At 45.0% G+C, this 12,621-nt stretch overlaps 1 non-coding gene across 1 annotated transcript; it reads right to left on the bottom strand.

Moving 5' to 3' along the window:
* Nucleotides 1-4,473: 4,473 nt before the first annotated feature.
* Nucleotides 4,474-4,606, bottom strand: LOC115029966. The gene has a single exon (XR_003835518.1). It is a non-coding gene; the product is annotated as a small nucleolar RNA SNORA24 (small nucleolar RNA).
* Between the last annotated feature and the right edge of the window lie 8,015 nt (nucleotides 4,607-12,621).

The following is a 12,621-nucleotide window of genomic DNA, read 5'->3' as shown; positions in this document are numbered from 1 at the left end:
GTCAGGCGACCCTGTGCTCTAGCTACCCCTGTGCTGATCCGGCCGGATGAGGCCTGTGGCCGAGGTCAGTGTTCTTAACGGCTGAGCCAACTCTCCAGCCTGACAAAGGTGTTCTTAACAAAATAAAACAGAAGCATTCTTGTTACTTTATAATTCTTGTTTCTGTAACAAGATAACATGACCATCCTTATGTGGCCTTATAACTCCCTTCCTCTAATACCCACTGTGTTTCCTCCTCGGCAAGCACCTCTGCAGGTCTTGGCTCTTTTCCTGAAGGAGTGACCCATCCTTCATTCCTGATGGGTCTGCATTCTTTGTCATCCTGCTTGGATTAGGCTGTTGTTTTTTCCCATTGATTTTTAATCATAGGACATGGTAGTACTGAGAGATGCCCTAAGGGATCTCCTACACTCCAGACATAATCCTGCTCACCTCCATTGTGGAGAGGCAATCCAATGTCCCCATGGTAATCTGGATCTATCACCCCTCCTAACTCTGTTATTCCTTTTTTAGCCTGCTGGTTTAAGGCCATTAGAAGCCCAAAATGACCAGGGAGAAGTCTGAGCTTCCAGTTCAATGGAATGTTTGTTGTGGCTCCTGGTAGGAGCACTCCACCCTCTGGAACCAAAACTTCTAGGCCAGCAGAACCTAGGGTTGTGGGGACAGGAAATGAAAAATTTCCTAGAGGGTCACTAGGAGTGATAGAGAGTGGAACTATTCCCTTTTCCACCCCTTGATTCTTGGACCCATGGATCCTGGTTATGGGAGAAGCTGTACCATATATCGAACACTGATTAAAAGCATATACTGCCTCTGAAGAACTCTGTCACAGCCCTCCATGCTGCTGCCACCTAATTGGCATTGTAACTGAGCTTCATAAGGCCATTCCATCTTTCTACCAGACCTGTTGCTTCAGGAGGATGGAAAACATCATCATCATAGACCAGTGAATTCCATGATCATGGGCCCACTGTCGCACTTCTCTGACTGTGAAATGAGTTCCTTGGTCAGAAACAATGCTGTGTGGAATACCATGACGATGGATAAGGCATTCTGTGAGTCCACACATGGTGGTTTTGGCAGAAGCATTTGTAGGGAAGGCAAATCTATAACCAGAATACGTATCTACTCCAGTAAGAACAAAACATTGTCCTTTCCACGGAGGAAGTGGTCCAATGTAGTCAACCTAGCACCAGGTTGCTGGCTGGTCACCTCAAGGAGCGGTGCCATGTCTGGGGCTCAGTGTTGGTCTCTGCTGTTGGCAGATCTGGAATTCAGCAGCAGCTGTAGCCAGGTCAGCCTTGGTGAGTGGAAGTCCATGTTCATGTGCCCATTGAGCAATGACAGGGATGGCTGGGGAAAGAGGCTGACCATCCATGTTCCCCTCCCGAATATACACAAAAGAGCTAGTCTCATTTAACATAGATATTCAAGAGCTATATAAAGAGAACTTCAATCCCACTGTGGTCATAAATATTTACATGTATGCAAAGGTATTCTTCCTATAGATAAAAGGAAGGGACTATAGACATGATCTGAGAGCTCATGGAAAAAAGATAACTTTACATCACAGAATTTGAGCCTCTCTCTTATGCTTTTTAAAGGAGAGAAAAAGGGACTTGTAATTTAAGTGTGAGCAAGGTGGCTAGCATTCATATTGCTAAAATGTGCTACCCAGTCTGCTAAGGGAGAAAAACCATCAATGGTCTTACCTAGCTGTAAGATATGAATGCTATGATAGCAAAGTGCCAGGTAAGATGTGCCCACTGGTTCAATAGTGCCATAATTGTTATGTGGGTAACCACCTGCTTTCTGGATTTGTTAACCTGTCTCAGTTAGGATTTTATTGCTGTGAAGGAACACCATGACCAAGGCAACTCTTATAAAGACAAACATTGAATTGGGTCTTGGGTCTGACTTATAGTTTCAGAGGTTCAGTCCTTTATCAGCATGGCAGGAAGTATGGCTGTGTGCAGGCAGACATGGTGCTGGAAGAGCCCAGAGTTCTACATCTTGATTCGCCCATCAACAGAAGGGGACTGTCCTTCGCAGGCAGCCAGGCAGGCTCTGATTCCACACTCAGTGGAACCTGAGCATAAGAGCCCTCAAAGCCCACCTACATAGTGACACACTTCCTCCAACAAGGCCACACCTCCTAGTAGTACCACTCCTTATGGCCAAGCATTCAAACATGTGAATCTATTGGGGGCCAAACCGCCACAAGGCCTGATACACAGGATGGAAGTCTTGCCTTTCTTTTTTCTTTCTTTTTTCTTTTTTCTTTTTCTTTTTCTTTTTTTCTTCTTTTTTCGAGACAGGGTGTCTGTGTGTAGCCCTGGCTGTCCTGGAACTCACTCTGTAGACCAGGCTGGCCTCGAACTCAGAAATCCACCTGCCTCTGCCTCCCAAGTGCTGGGATTAAAGACGTGAGTCACCACCGCCTGGCTAAGTCTTGCCTTCTTAATGTTTATGCCCATAGATTATCCTGTTCTTGCCCTTGTTCAGAGAAGCTTCTCCATGCAATGACTGATGACTGATGCAAAGGCTCACAACTGGCCAAAGTGCTGAGGACACGTGACTGTTGACTGTTGAGCCCAAATGAAGCATCTGTACCATCCCTGCAAGGCTCAGGCATGCCATGGAAGAAGGGCAGGAGAATTGTGTCAAAGGATTCAGAGGATGCTATGAAATGCATCTTCTGGACATGGAAACGGCACGGCTGTTGTACTTGTGAACGCAGTTACTTTTCTATCGCTGTGATAAAACACCATAACCAAGGCAACTATGGTAGTTTGAGTGAGAATTCACAGGCTCATGTATCTGAATGCTCAGTTACCAGGGAGCTGAACCATTTGAGAAGGATTAGGAAGTGTGGCCTTGTTGCAGTAGGTGCGGACTGTTTTGTTGTGGATGAGCTTTGAAGCTTCAAAAGCCCCCACCAGCCCCCCACCTCTGTGGACTAACCCTCTAAGACTGTAAGCAAGCTCAATTAAATGTTTTTCTTTTTAAGAGTTGCCTTCCTCATGGTGTCTCTAACTAAGACAAGTGAGAATAAAGAAATTTATTACTATTATCATTATTTTTAAAAATAATAATTTTATCACTATCATTATTTTAGAAGATAACTTATATGAGTCTGCTCTCTTCTTACACCGGATATTCAGGTTATCAAGTTTGGGAATAATGCGGTTCCCTGTTTGAGCCATCTCACTGGCTGTACTGGCTGATTTTGTGTATCAATTTGACATGCGTTAGAATCGTCAGAGAGGACAGAGCCTCCATGAGATCCAGCTGTAAGGCATTTTCTCAATTAGTGATGAATGGGGAGGGCCCAGCCCATGGTGGGTGGCTCCATCCCTGGGCAGGTTGTCCTGGGTTCTATTAGAAAGCAGGCTGAATGAGCCATACGGGTTGAGTCAGTAAGCAGCCCCCTCCATGGTGTCTGCATCAGCCCCTTTCTCCAGGTTCCTGTGCTGCTTGAGTGCCTGTCCTGACTTCCTTTGGTGATTAAACAGTGCTGTGGAAGTGTTAGCTGAATAAACCTTTTCCTCCCTAACTTACATTTTAGTGATGGGTTTTTTTTGTCAAAGCAATAGAAACCCTAAGACAGTGGCCTTCAGTTTTTCTTAACAAAAACAAACAACAAAAGAGGCAAATTGAATATTGGATAGGATCATGAAATTAAATGTCACATTGCACATATATGTGTTATACACATGTACTTGTACAGGCATACATGTACATGTAATTTATTAAGGTCTACTGGAGTCCTCTATGTAATCCCCCCACCCCCAGTTCTCCAAAGAGCCCAATAGTATTCACCCTGTCAGTTCTACATTGCCCATGAATGAAGTTCTATGAATTTAATTGCTTTCATGAAATTTCCAAAAAGTATCAATGCCACAGTCAGGGCTCAAGATCCTGCCTACTGATACCCCCAAGCTGAAAACGTAGGGAATTTAGATTAGGCATCCTTGTTCTGAGAGAGACTTCCTGCTCTAAAGCCTGGTTTTCTTCTGTTTTACCTTGTTTGAGGCATGGGCTCCCTCCACTAGAGATGTGCACACAGCCTGAGCTGTGAGGGCTCCTCAGGTCATGGATTTTGTTTTCTCTTCGGTTCCCAGGAAAGTGTGTGGTTCTGAGGAGGGAGGCATGGTGTCGTTAGGAGGTGCAGCTGTCAAACAGGCTCGACTTGTTTGGCTGCACCATAAATCACCAGACTTTGCGCAGAGAGGAGCCAGCCTAGCAGTCCAGGACTTAGCTAAGCACAGCCTGATCATTTGAGATCATTTAGGAACACTGTCCAAAGAATGAACTACTGTCAAGATGGATTTACAAGTCTTTTCTGAGCTCCCACTGTGACCAGTGACCTTCTATGTTGGTGGTATTCTGTTGTGTTTTCTAGGAACATTCTAATAACAGTTCAGAAAAGCATGCCAATAACCTGGCATCCCACAGGTTTTTAACCATCAAGAATGTTGTTTGTGCCAAGTCAGGATCTAATTACAGTTCGATGGTGACGGTGCTACCAATAAGCAAGTACACCCTCTTCCATGGCTGGGAAGTTGTCCCAATACACTAACCAGGCTAGCTTTGAACTATGGAGGCCAAGCTGGCTTCAGGCTTACAGCAACCTTCCTACTTCAGCCTCTCAAGTGCTAGAACAATAGACATGAGCCATCCAATACATTGAAACACACTGTTTTGTGAATTGGACTTGCACCTCCCCCCAGGAAGCACAGTAGAGCTGACCCTATTGGTGGAGCCCATTGTGAGCTGGCCTCAAGAGCGTGAGAATAGGCTGGCCTTGTCATTTGTCTGCCATGGGCATGGGCAAGGGCCCTCTTCCACCCTCACCCCTCCCTACCTATAGCAGGTGGGAGAGCTGGCCCTGTCCCTCATTGGCTGCAGCACTTGGGAGAGCAGGTCCTCCACCTCTATTGTGTGTAGCACAATTAGAGCTGGTCCTGCTGGCATGGGTAAGAGTAAGCTGGCCCTGAGGGCATGAAAGTGAAAGAGCTGTCTCTGCCCTTTGCAGGTTAGGACATTGGGTGAGCTATTCAGGACAATGCTGGAGAGCTTGCTCTGGTGGTGTGGGTGTGGGAGAGCTGGTGATATAACCAGCTTAGCTACCATCCAGGGCTTTGAGTTAGCCCTCCCCAACATCCACCCCATCAGTGAACTGCTGGAGCACATGAAGATCCATGTGCTGTAGATCCAAAGCTGCAGGATCTCCACAAGACAGGGCAACAACAACAGGATATGTAAGAGAAATCTTCATGAGGTGGCTCCTGGGTATCGATAGTGTAGCAGAAGCCAGGGGCCTCGAACTAGACTGGTGATTCATTGTTTTTTGTCTTTTTAAAGGATTTATTTATTTATTATATGTGAGTACACTGTAGCTGTCTTCAGATACCCCAAAGAAGGGCATCAGATCTCATTATGTTGTGAGCCACCATGTGGCTGCTTGGATTTGAACTCAGGACCTCTGGAAGAGCAGACAGTGCTCTTACCCGCTGAGCCATCTCTCCAGCCCTGATGACTCTTTGTAATGAACATTTACATTTGCAAGTAAAGAAGTGGGAACAAAAGTGAGTATGTGGGACACACTGTGACACACTGCAGCTTTCACAATGAGACGTTTTCTTCTTTCTTTTGTGGGGAAGGTTGCAGGGGCAGAGCATGAGTGGAAAGGGACAGGCAGATGAGGGGCTTGGGGGTGCATGATGTGAAGTTAACAGGGAATCAACAGGAAGTTAAATTTAAAAAAGAATTATGGGGTAGAATATATTCAATGTACATTATATAGTTGTATGAAAATATCTATATACCACAAAGAAAAAAAAGTAATGTTAAGAAATCAGGTGTTTCTCCTGAAAAAGCCCACATGAAGTATTTGATTTGTGATTCAACTTATGTTTTTGATAGTGGAGTCTCGGATCCTATCTTTCTGATCTGCCAAAAGAATTCAACAGCTGACTTCCCACCTTCAAAAGCATTCCTCCAGGTGCCACGAATCCACATCACTGGCTCCCTGATGCTGGTGGTTGGTTATTGCACTGGATATTTGTAGTTCATCTCTTCTCACTTCTCTAACCTCTGGGCATTTGGGGTACCCTAAACTCAGCCCTTGACCCACCCCCATCTGTCTGCATGCCACCTTGCTTGTCTCAATTATAGATCCAATTGTCAAGATCCCCAAATTATAACTGCAGCCCAGACTGCTCTGAACCTGCCTACCTGACACTGCCCGCTTAAATTGCAAATTTAATGTGAATTCCTGTTGTTTTTCTCCCCAAATCTTTGCCCTCCCACTGCCTTCTCTGTCTTGGCTAATGATAACTTCAGCCTTCTGGTTTTAGCTCAGCTGGAATCCTTAACATCTTTGACCTCACTGTCTCTCATCTGTGTCCCCATCAGCCTGGTCTGAACTCCCCCAGAGCCTGCCCGCTATGCTAGCTGCCTGCTCTTCCTATGCAAGCAGTAATTGGTCTCTGTAGATTTATGCTGTCCCACCCCCGGTTCCTCTTGTCAGAACAGATAGAGTGCTTTTGTTTTTAATTGAAATGCCAGACCATCCTGTTCTGTTCAAGTGCTTTCCAAGAACTTGCTGGCTGTCTGAGTAAAAGCCAAAGCCCTTGCAGGTCCCATGTGAACCTTCTTCCCCACGTGTGTCTTGCCTTCCCATGTTTTCTCTCTGATCACCGTTCAAGGCCCCCACCTATAATGATACCCTGAATAAGTATGTGGTTTATGCTTCCCTCCTTTAGATCTTGCAATGTCACCCCAGGAAAGATTTTCCTGGCAAACTAGTTGGAAAATTCTAGAACCCATACCTCCCTTTGCCTCAAACCAGTAGGCATGAACTGATGCCATATATTATACTTGAAACTACACATTTCATTCTTCATTTCCACGTAAGAAAGATTTCTGAGAAAATTTTGTCTGGTTTAGCTGCTGTTGTATACACAGTTAATATTAATATTAACTGGGACAATTAGTATTAATATTAATATTAATTGTTGAGCAGGTCCACCTGCTGTTGACAAGGACCACCAGGAACATTTAAACCTATCTGGTTTTGTCTTTCTGCAATGAAGAAGTGTGTTCAGCAGAGGGCGCCATAGAAAAGCAAATCTGAAGGGCATTCCTAGTACTTTGAATAGTCTGTATAGGTGTACAGGAATAGAGGGTTCAAAAGGGCACCAACCCCCTCAAGTTAAAGTTGACCAGGCAGTGGTGGCACACACCTTAATCCCAGCACTCGGAAGGCAAAGGCAGGCAGATTTCTGAGTTCAAGACCAGCCTGGTCTACAAAGTGAGTTTCCAGAACAGCCCGGCCTATACAGAGAAACCCTGTCTCGAAAAAACCAATAAATAAATAAATAAAAAGTTGACTCAGTCTCGGTCCTGTACAGAGAAACCCTGTCTCGAAAAACCAATAAATAAATAAATAAATAAATAAATAAATAAATAAATAAATAAAGTTGATTCAGTCTCAGTCCTGAGTTTGCTGTCCCTGCTAATTGTATGTATGTACTGTGTATATTGTAGCCCCTCCCCCCTTTTATGAAGACAATGGGTTAAGAGCTGAGTATAATGTTTCTGAAAGGCACTCTGCATATAAGATGGTCACAGGAAGGTCCAGCTTTAACCCTCCAGGACAAGGTATCTGTCTCGGAAAGTTCCCCTTGTCACAACAACACCTCTGCAATCAGACCATTCCCATAGTTCAGTCCAAATGGATTATTCCTCCCAAACAAATATGGTGGGTCTGTTCGACAGGACTGATCCCTTGCGTGAATGGGGCAATTCTTAATTCTTCTACCCCGGATGAATTCTGTATTTTGGTTCAATTAGTGTCTCGAATAACCTATTATTTAGAGGAAACAATATTGAGAGCCTTAGTAGGACAAATTGAGGGAGACCTTATGAGGCAAAGGAGGGAACCACAGTGGAGCACTGTGACACCACATTGAAGCACTGTGACACCACATAGGAACACTGTGACATCACAGTGAGCACAGTGACAGCACAGGGGAGCACTGTGACACCACAGTGGTGCACTGTGACAGCACAGTGGAGCACTGTGACAGCACAGTGGAGCACTGTGACATCACAATGGAGCAAAGTGAATTCACAGTGGAGCACTGTTACACCACAATGGAACACAGTGACACCACAGTGGAGCACTGTGACACCACAGTGCAGCACTCTGACTCCACTGTGAGCACTGTGACACTGCAGTGTAGCACTCTGACAGCACAGTGGAGCAAGGTGACATCACAGTGAGCACAGTGACAGCTGAGTGGAGCACTGTGAACCACAGTGGAGCACCGCGTCACCAGTGTGGAGCAATATGACATCACAGTAGAGCACTGTGACACCACAGTGGAGCATTGTGACCCCACAGTGAGCACTGTGATACCAGTGGAGCACTCTGACACCAGAGTGGAGCACTGTGACACCACAGTGGAGCACTTTAACACCATGGTGGAGCACTATGAAAGCACGGTGGAGCACTGAGACGACACAGTGCATCACTGTAACATCACAGAGGAACAATGTGACATCACAGTGGAGCACTCTGACACCAGTGGAGCACTCTGACACCAGAGTGGAGCACTGTGACACCACAGTGAGCACTGTGATACCAGTGGAGCACTCTGACACCAGAGTGGAGCACTGTGACACCACAGTGGAGCACTTTGACACCATGGTGGAGCACTATGAAAGCACAGTGGAGCACTGAGACGACACAGTGCATCACTGTAACATCACAGAGGAACAATGTGACATCACAGTGGAGCACTGTGACACCACAGTGGAGCACTGTGACATCACAGAGAATCAATGTGACATCACAGTGGAGCACTGTGACACCACTGTGGAGCACTCTGTGTCTTTAGCATTAATTCTAGGGGAAGGACTAGCCAGGCCTGGCACTGGGATAGCTGTGCTAGCATTACAAGGAAAATTTTATAACAGTTTAAAGACAGACATAGATAAAGACATCTACCAATACAGACTCTCTGGCTAAAGTGGTGTTACAAAACAGGCGGGAATTAGACTTAGTCTTCCTGCATCAAGGAGGGCTATGTGCACCTTGCATGAGGAGTGCTGCTTCTATGTTAACCATCCTGGAGTCATCTGTGAGTCATTGGGTAAGGTCAGGGAAGGCCTGAACAGGTGCTGGAGAGAACGAGGAGACTCTTAAAAGCTGGTACCAGCCGGGCGTGGTGGCGCACGCCTTTAATCCCAGCACTCGGGAGGCAGAGGCAGGTGGATTTCTTAGTTCGAGGCCAGCCCGGTCTACAAAGTGAGTTCCAGGACAAGCCAGGGCTACACAGAGAAACCCTGTCTCGAAAAACCAAAAAAAAAAAGCTGGTACCATTCACTATTTGATTCCTCCTCTTGGTTAACAACACTTATTTCCACCCTCATGGAGACCCTTAGTTATTCTTTTACTGCCTCAAAAGATCAGCCTTGCCAATGTTTGAGAAATGGTGTATCAGAGACAGGCAGTCAGAGACACACGTAGGAAGAGATGTGTCCTGCTCTGGATAATTTGGAAAGGTCTGACAGAGGAGGTGGTATCTGATCTGAGGTGTTTGGGGGGTTTATTGTTGCTCTTTGACAGTGCCTTGTGGCTACTTACCCTCAAACTCACTCCTAGTCAAGGGTGACTAGGAGCCTTGAACTTCTGGCTCTGTTGCTTGCACATTCTGAGTGCTGGGGTTACAGGTGTGTGCTACCAGTACTTCCGGCTTATGTGGTGCTAGGGAACAGACTCAAGGGCTCTCTCTGGCCATTGCAGGCAAGTACCTGCCTCACTGAGCTCCTGCTCGTCCCTGACCTGAGTTCCTAGTGAGAAATACCAATTGACTGGTAAGAAAACACTTTGTATACTATGGAGAAACATCTGAAATAATGACAGATATATAGACAGAATGGCTGAAGTTTGCTGTGGTGGGGTCCAGGTAGGACTTGGTGTGTAAAGATTTGGCGAGGAATTGATAATTATTGAAGCTAGTAACAGACAGAAGGAAGTTTGTTGTATTTCCATGGTTTTATATTCTATTTTAATTTTTATTTTGGAAAATATCTACTGTAGACTGGCCCCAAACTTGTGACCCTCCTGTCTCAGTCTTTGGCCTACTGAAATCAAGGGTGTGCGCTGCTACATCCAGCAAGTTAATTGAATATTAAACTTTGTATATTCTTGGAATTTTTCATAATAAAAATTCGATCTAGAGTTTTTCTTTGGTATGGTAGTAAATTACAGCTAGCATAAAAATTGCCAGTTAGTCCTCTTCAAATGTGGAAGTCAGGGGCAATAAATACATTTCAATGCCCTACAACCTCCACCACTGTTGATAGACAGAGCTCATTTGCATCCCAAACAGAAACCCTGTGCCTATTCATATTAAGTTCTTCTTCCCCCTCCTATTTTTTAGGCATTTTTATTAGATATTTTCTTCATTTACATTTCAAGTGCTACCCCCACAGCCCCCTATACCATCCTCCCCCCCTCCCCCACCGCCCTGCTCCCCAACCCACCCACTCCCGCTTCCTGGCCCTGGCAGTCCCCTGTACTGGGGCATATGATCTTCTGGATACCAAGGGCCTCTCCTCCCATTGATGGCTGGCTAGGCCATCCTCTGCTACATAGCAACTAGAGACATGAGCTCTGGGGGTACTGGTTAGTTCATATTGTTGTTCCACCTATAGGGTTGCACACCCCTTTAGCTCCTTGTGTACTTTCTCTAGCTCCTTCATTAGGGGCCCCGTGTTCCATCCAATAGATGACTGTGAGCATCCACTTCTGTATTTGCCAGACACTGGCATCACCTCACAAGAGAAAGCTATGTCAGGGTCCTCTCAGCAAAATCTTGCTGGCGTATGCAATAGTGTCTGCGTTTGGTGGCTGATTATGGGATGGATCCCTGGGTGGGGCAGTCTCTGGATGGTCTTTCCTTACGTCTCAGCTCCGAACTTTGTCTCTGTAACTCCTTCCATGGGTATTTTGTTCCCAACTCTAAGAAGGAGCAAAGTATCCACACTTTGGTCTTCCTTCTTCTTCAGTTTCATGTGTTTTGCAAATTGTATCTTGGATATTCTAAGTTTCTGGGCTAATATTCACTTATCATGTGTGTTCTTTTGTGGTTGGGTTACCTCACTCAGGATGATATCCTCCGGATGCATCCATTTGCCTAAGAATTTCATGAATTCATTGTTTTTAATTGCTGAGTAGGACTCCATTGTGTAATGCTGCAGACTAACCCCTTCTGGGTCTCCTATCTGAGCAGAACGGGTTCTGGTTGTAGGTGGGCAAAGGAGTTGGCAAAAGTGACAAACAGACGCGACACAAGAGAGTGTGCTGGATCTGAATGTAATTTGTCAAATCGAGCATCAAACTTTTTATACAGAGAAAATAGGGAAGTTAGGTGTCACACCAGCAAGGTACAATGCTGTTACCGGATCCTTACATAAAACAGAGAAATGCAAACACGAAAGGATTGGCAGGAACCAGCTGGGATAAAATTCAGTGTTAACCACTGGGATCAAAAGCAGCCCCACCTAAAGTCAGCTTAATCTTAGAAGCCAGGGGCAAGGGCTTGGTGCCTTTACCATAGTTCCTATTCTAAATTCTTGTGTATGGGTATAACTCAGCTATCTACAGTTCTAAGTATCTACTCTGGTTCCTCCTTAGATCACAAACTTCCTTCTTCCTAGATAATGGTAAATTCCTGTGTAGGGCAGTGACTTAGCTATCCATGCCCAGGGTTGGCTTAAGGACTGACTAGGACTGGTGAAGAATCTAACTTAGCCATATACCAAATAGAGGCTCTTATAATAAAGCAATATTAAGAGAAAGCACACAGATCCATTTACCAACTAAAGCAAGGATATTGGAGCATTCGCAATACAGGAAGACATGATTCCAGGAGACTAAGTTTCTGTGAACTTTTCGCCTAGGGACAGTGCCCAGGATTTTGGGTCCTGCACGCTTGTCACTACTGGAGTGGATGTAGCAGTGTAAATGTACCACATTTTCTGTATCCATTCCTCTGTTAAGGGACATCTGGGTTTTTTCCAGCTTCTGGCTCTTATAAATAAGGTTGAGAATTCTGTGCCCTATTTTTAATGGGGTTATTTGATTTTCTGGAGTTCATCTTCTTGAGTTCTTTGTATATATTGGATAGTATTCCCCTATCTGATTTAGGATTGGTAAAGATCCTTTCCCAATCTGTTGGTGGCCTTTTTGTTTTGTTTTGTTTTGTTTTGTTTTTGACAGTATCTTTTGCCTTACAGAAGCTTTGAAATTCTATGAGGTCCCATTTTTCAATTCTCGATCTTATAGCACATGCCATTGCTGTTCAGTTCAGGAATTTTCCCCCTGTGCCCATATCTTCGAGGCTTTCCCCCACTTTTTCTCTATAACTTTCACTGTCTCTGGTTTTATGTGGAGTTTCTTGATCCTCTTAGACTTGACCTTAGTACAAGGAGATAAGAATGGATCAATTCTCATTCTTCTACATGATAACCACCAGTTGTGCCAGCACCATTTGTTGAAAATGCTGTCTTTTTTCCACTGGATGATTTTAGCTCCCTTGTCAA

Source organism: Mus caroli, chromosome 18, assembly GCF_900094665.2.
Source record: "Mus caroli chromosome 18, CAROLI_EIJ_v1.1, whole genome shotgun sequence".
Taxonomy (NCBI): domain Eukaryota; kingdom Metazoa; phylum Chordata; class Mammalia; order Rodentia; family Muridae; genus Mus; species Mus caroli.
The sequence above is the reverse complement of the archived record's forward strand: the minus strand, read 5'-3'. Positions and strand labels throughout refer to the sequence as shown.